We start from the raw sequence: 7,350 nt of genomic DNA on the forward strand, positions 1-7,350 counted from the left end.
TTTATTTAAGCCAGCAGAAACACTAATTAGCCAAGATGCTATTGTTCAAGAAAAACTGTCATCACTGGCATCCGCGGCAACTTATACTGGTTTGCCTAAGTGGCAAGTAGCCTCAGGTGTGGCGCTCCACACACCGACGAGGAGGAAGGGGAGGGTGTCTCCTGAATGGGACAAAAGAAAACATAACACAAAACACACCCACAGCACTGGGGCTGTAACATCCCCTCCCATAAGAACAACCACGTTTGTCCACACACAACCTACAAAACAATGTACAGTATGCCTTCACCACAGGTTATTCACACACACACACACACACACACAGTATAGACCTCTGCCACAGGTCATACTCACCTGGTAACACACAACACTCACGTTACCCAGACGCAGCACCATAATGCCGATCGGCAACACGAAACAAAACCGTTAACTCACCCATGAGACAGTGCAGCTGCCAATATGTTGTCAGCCCCTTTTTTGTGACACACACAGATGTTATAACCCTGCACCAACAGAGCCCAACGTATCAGGCGCTGATTGTGGTTGCGAATCTGCGCCAGGACCACAAGGGGGTTATGGTCAGTGTACACCAACACCCTGGAGGGACTGGAGCCCACATACACCTCAAAATGCTGAAGAGCAAGGAGCATGGCAAGTGTCTCCTTCTCTATCGTGGAGTAGTTGAGCTGGTGGCGTTTAAACTTAAAGGAAAAATAAGACACTGGATGACTTATGCCACTTTCGCCATCCTGCAGCAGCACAGCACCTGCCCCTGATATGCTGGCATCAACCTCGAGCTTGAACAGCTGAGAGAACTTCGGGGCTGCCAGAACAGGGGCACTACAGAGCAGGGACTTAGCCGCTTCGAAAGCGTTTTGACACTCCGCACTCCACACAAAAGGGGCAGCAGGGCTGCACGATTTGGTAAGTGGGGCCACCACAACAGAGAAATTATGACAGAAACACCGATAATATCTGGTCATGCCAAGAAACCGCCTGAGTTCACATCTGGTGGATGGGACAGAATATAACACCACCGCCTGGACCTTTGCATCCACCAGACGGACCTGACCATGGCCCACTTGCTTCCCCAGATAGGTGATGGTGGCCTTAGCGAACTCGCACTTCGCAAGGTTCAGTGTCAGCGATGCTGTAGCCAATCGCCGGAATACCTCAGATAAGGTGGACACATACTCGGCCCATGAGTCAGAATATACAACCACATCATCCAAATAAACATTACAGGCTGGCACATCTCCCAACACCAGGTGCATCAAGCGCTGGAAGGTTGCAGGGCATTCCTCAAACCAAAAGCCATTACATTATACTGCAGAAAATGGTCTGCCGTGACAAACACGGAAATAGCAGACGCTCTGGCTGTTAAAGGGACCTGCCAATATCCTTTCAGAAGATCTAATTTTCTAATGATGGTGGCGGGACCAATGCTATCAATACAATCCTCCATACACGGCAAAGGAAATGAATCAGGCACTGTGACAGAATTTACCTTTCGAAAATCAGTGCAGAAGCACAGTGTTCCATCTGCTTTACGAGCAAGTAAACATGGAGAACTCCTGTTTCATCACCTCCCTCTTTGGGAGTGGACAACGATATGCATGTTGTTTGATGGGCGCAGCAGAGCCAACGTTGATGTTGTGAGACAACACACTGGTACCGGAAGGCACATCACCAAACAGAGAGGGATGTGAGTAGAGCTGATTTACTACGTCACTACGCTGCCTGTCAGGCAGGTAGGACAGATGGGATTCATCTCCCCCCCAGGAGCTGCAGTTGCTGGAGCCGTTTTCCCTTTCCCCTCAGTGACGTCGGAAGGAAGGGAAAGTTTTGACCATGTTCACGTGGCACAACCGTGTTTTGCGTCTACGCTCAGGTGTAAAGATTATATTGTCTGTGGGTGACACCTGACTTTAAACTAGTGCTGCACGATTAATCTAATCGTAATCGCGATGTCATGCTGTGCAATTATGTAATTGCATAAAAGACTGCGATTTGCGATTTAATGTAAACAAATGTGCATGTGTGTGCCTGTGAACAGGAGTCTCTCTCTCTCTCTTTTTTAATTAAAATCTTTATCTAACATTTTGAAAAATACAGACATTCAACATGTAGCCTACATGAAAATAGAGACATATCAGTACAAATACTACAATGAATGGGACTATCTCCCGTGCGGTGTGGAGCACGGTGACGCCACATCCACACTGTGTGCAGCTGCAACTGCAGGTATAGTCACGTGACTACCCGGCTTTCAGCAGAGCAGAGCAGTCAACATGGACGCCGAAGAGGAACTCATGGATTAAAGTTCTCCGTCGCTACGACGGATTTCCGTCATTCAAACTTCACAGAGGCGACTTGTGAGATCAATGTAGATCGGGGGAGAACTGTTGGCTGATGTTTATTGACAGATTGTCGCACTCTACAGCCAATTGTATCGTTAACAGCGCGTGCGCGCCTGACCAATGACAGTGTAGTGACCCACACAGGGCGGGATCTCAACAAGGAGCGGCGCTAAAGTTTAGCTGCTTAGCTAGCAAGGACTCGTCGCGCTGCTACCTTGTCAATTGAGTTTAGTCAGCACGTGAGAAGTCGTCTGACACGGAGAGTCTCCTGTTGTGTGCTACATGTGTGAAATAACAACTATAGTCTGGACTGCAGTGTATCTGTTTAAATGGCTTCATTCAGCGTCTCTCCCTCCCCTCTGGCACCGTTAGTTACCATGGTTACAGGAACGCCCTGAAACTTTATAATGATGATCAAAAGGAAGTTTTTGGTTAGTTTGACTGCACAAAATCATGAATGTTGCCTGATTGTAGCTCAATGCTTAAATCTTGTATTATAACATACAGAACAAAGCCTCAGAGCTTCTTTGATTATTAACAGTATGTTAGTGATGACAGAAAGTGATAATTCGCCATCAGACTGACAAGGTTGCAAAAGTAGCTGCTTGTATGATGTATTTTTCTGTTAAACAATAAGAGGCTCACTTTAAACAATATTATTATTAATAATAATAATTAATGATAATGATGATGAGAAGAAGAAGTTTAAAAATAGCGTACTGAAAAGTCCTGTAGATGGTTGATTATTTGAAAGAGTAAAACTTGAGAGAAGCTTGGCAAAAAAAGGCACAGATTGATTTCATAGATTGAAAATTACATTGAAAAGACAAAAAACATTTTAAGTGTGAATAGAACAGCTGTTCAGATCATCGTCCTGTAAAACACTGTTGGTCAAATATTTAAACTTGATGTCTGCATTAGAGAACATGGTGTGGGGTGAGGCTGTAAATCTTATCTTATTTTTTTAGCACGTGTCAAGTAAAATGCCCTGTAACATGTTTCACAAATTACAAATGACTTGGCTACAGCTCGAAAAAACATTTCAGTCAAAAGATTTTTTTTTGCTTTAATCCATGGGAACTCAAAGAGGGACAAGCTAAGTTGGTGGAGAAAAAAATTGCAATTTCTATTATATGGCGATACTTTGGATTCAGGTATGACGACACTGAACAGCAAGATGTGCTGTGTAAAACATGCAACGCTAAAGTCACTACGTCCCACGGCAATACGACCAATCTATATCAACACTTGATCACCACAAAGTAAAATATGAAGAATGCATTCAAATGAAAGCCCAACAAAGTAACGTGAAAGATACAACTGAAAAACGCCTGAAACGACCACAACAACGCACAATTACGGATGTGGTGACTATTCAACAAAAAACAAACTTGTCACCTGATGGTGGTTTGGGATGGTCTTTAACTCGGTTCCAGAGTGAATAAAAAAGAAAGGTTGCAATGTTGATCTCTTTGGGTGAGGTTCCCGTTTATTTCAACAAAAAAGATAAGTTTGACAAAACAAATTTCTTCTCTGGCTGTCGTGTAAAAACTGTGTCTTTCCCACCACCACTCAACTCAAACTAATCAACTCTCCTGATCTTAAGCAGCTGGGGCCGCTGCTGAGGTGAAAGAAAGCAACAAAAACAATACTGCACCCTTGTGGAAAAGTAAATACCTACACAACATAAAAATGGCTCCTACACACCGGCCCCATAATTGTGTTGGTGTGCACTACAATTATATAAACATATTTCAAAAGGAGCCAAAAATCTTCTTCTTCTTTCAGAAGTCAATGTCCATAAATCAAATCTTCTTTCTTTCAGAAGTCAATCCATATTTCAGTCTTTAATAATAATCTTTATGTCTCCAATAGCATGCAGAGCTTGGTGACAGGCCTCTCCAGAAAGCCTGTCTTGGTCTTCAGCTGAACTGACCGGACAACGCCTCTCCTGTCTGGAAAGGTTTTGGTCACCTTACCCATTAGCGATGAACTTCTTGGAGCAGAAGGGTCCATGATAACAACAACGTCGTCCACAGAAAAATTCCTTCGTGGCTTTGTCCACTTTTGTCTTTCTTGGAGCAGTGGAAGGTACTCCCTTACCCACCGCTTCCAAAATAAATCCGACAGGTACTGTACCTGTCTCCATCTTCGTTTGATGTATATATCACTATCATCAAAAAGTCCAGGAGGAAGAATGGGTTTGGCCTTCAACAGAAGAATGTGGTTGGGTGTAAGTGTTTCCAGGTCATTAGGCTCATCGGATAGTTTGGTTATTGGGCGACTGTTGAGAATGGCTTCAATTACACAAAGAATAGTGCAAAAGCTCTCATCATCCATGGTTTGCTGTTTGACAATGGAATACAGCACCTTTCTTATGAGGCGAATGATCCGCTCCCATGTTCCACCGTAGTGAGATCCAGCAGGAGGGTTGAAGGTCCAAGCTATTCCTCTTTTTGCCAAAGCACTTTGAATTTTGTTGTGATCCAGGGCTTTAAGAGCTTCCCTTAGCTCTCTTTCAGCTCCAACAAAATTGGTGCCGTTGTCTGACCTGAGGTTGGAGACTTGCCCACGTCGACACATGAACCGTCGGATGGCATTTATGCATGAATCTGTTGTTAGTGAGTGGGCTGCTTCAAGGTGTACTGCCCGACTGGTCATGCATGTGAAGATTACGCCATACCTTTTGACCATGCTACGACCTCTTTTGATGTCAATAGGGCCGAAATAATCCACGCCTGCATTAGTAAATGGTGGCAAGTCTGGCAGGAGTCTTTCAGCTGGAAGGTCAGACATTTTCTGTTCTCCAACTCTCCCTTGAAGACGACGACAGGTAACACAATCAGCAATGATTTTTCTGCAGGCTGAGTTTGCATTTGTTATCCAGTAGGTTTTTCGAAGTGTAGATATCATATGATTACGTCCAGCGTGACCCACTTGCTTGTGAATATGTTGTAAGATAAGTTTGGATATGTGTTGATCTTTAGACAGAATTATTGGATGTTTTACTGTTTCAGGCATGGATGCTTTTCTCAGGCGGCCTCCTACTCTCAACAGCCCATCTTGGAGTATGGGATCCAACCTGTAGATGTCACTGTTGGTTGGCACAGATGATGCTCCTTTCTCCAAGAGAGAGATTTCCCTGTGAAATCTTTGCTGTTGGCAGAGGCGTGCAATTTCCAGTTCTGCATTATGTAAATCATCCCGTGTCAATGGTTGAACATTTATCTTTGCTTTGTGTTGCCGATGTCCTTTATTGCATGTTTTACCTTTTTTCCTTAGCTGTTGAAGCAGGTCTTTAAACTTCAAAAACCAGGCGACCTCAAGTTTTGAGTTTTTCCCAGTCTGAAAAATAGGTCAGAAGCTTGTTCATAGTACTGGATGCATCATCAACAACACAAGCATTAACCGTGAGGTCTTGTTTAACCTCGGGGTCATCCAAGCTGACGGCAGGTTTGTTTACCTCCTGTTTTGGCCAGGTCCTTTCCTCAGTCAGCAGAAATTCTGGTCCTTTGAGCCATCGCTCACATTTCAGAAAATCATCAGCTGACAGTCCTCTTGAGGCCTCATCAGCGGGGTTCTGCTTAGAGCCTATGTACCTCCACTGGGCCACCTCTGTGGCTTCTCTTATGACAGCGACTCTGTTCGCTACAAATGTGTGGAATCTCTTTGTTTCACTTGAAATGTAATTAAGCACAGTCGTGCTATCGGTCCAGAACACTGACTGGTCCAATTCCAGTTGAAGCTCCTTTGTAATCATCTTGTCCAGTCTGACAGCTAATACAGCAGCTGTGAGTTCAAGCCTTGGTATTGTGGTTTGTTTCATGGGAGTGACTCTGGACTTTCCAACCATGAAAGCAATGTTAACTTCATCAGAGATGCCTTTCAATCTCAGATAAGAAACAGCGCCGTATCCACACTCACTAGCATCCGAGAAGTGATGCAGCTGTGCATTGCTTACCTTTCCAAAGTTCTTCGGCTTGATACACCGTTCCACCTTAAACAGTGACAATTTATACAGATTTGCCAGCCACTGTGTCCACTTCTGAAGAAAGGTTTGTGGTATTGTGTCATCCCAACCAATTTTTCTTTTGCACAGCTCTTGTAGCATCAGCTTGGGAGGCAGTGTGAATGGGGACAAGAAACCAAGAGGGTCATAGATAGAATTAACCACTGACAAGATTCCACGGCGGGTACATGGACGACTTTCCAGTGCAATCTTGAACATGAACATGTCTGATTCCGCACACCAGTGCAATCCAAGAGCTCTTTCAACAGGTGAGTTGTCTTTATCCAAATTGAGCTCTTTGGTTGCTTTGGAACGATTTTCTTCAGGGATGCTTGCAATAACTGCTCGACTGTTGCTCATCCACTTTGAGAGCCGAAAGCCTCTTTTGGCACATGCAGCAGTGAGATCTTCTCTTGACATTAAAATGTCATCACATGACCTTTCATTAAAGCCTTGGTTGTACTGTGTGATTAACAACTGTTCCACTTTATCAATGGAGATCCTATTGACAGTGACAGTAGGGCAGCCATTCTTCCCTGTATCACTTCCACTTCCTCTAAGTGGGCCGTTCACCACCCACCCCAATAGGGTTCGAACAGCATAGGGTCCATCATTACAGCTGTTAATGATTTCCCACGGTTCCAAAAGCTTTGAGGCATTTGTGCCAATCAACAAATCCACTCCAACTTCAAGCTCGGGAACTCTAATCTTTTGCAGGTAAGGCCATTTTCTCAGATCCTTTTCTGTTACAATATTGTGTCTTGTAACCGGCATGGTTTGCTGAGTGTAAACCTCAGGTAGGTCTAGAAACCTGTTGTCGTCATAACCAGCTACTTCCAGTCCAGTCAGAACATGTGTCTTTACAGTATGTGCTTGTCCCATAGTTCGCAGGAAGATGTGTGTTTGAATGCTGTCCATGTTCAGCTGTCTCATCAGGTGTTCTGTACAAAAGGTAGCTGAGCTTCCGGGATCAAGGAAAGC

Source organism: Pagrus pagrus (genome assembly GCF_965226575.1).
Source record: "Pagrus pagrus genome assembly, chromosome: 9".
NCBI lineage: Eukaryota > Metazoa > Chordata > Actinopteri > Spariformes > Sparidae > Pagrus > Pagrus pagrus.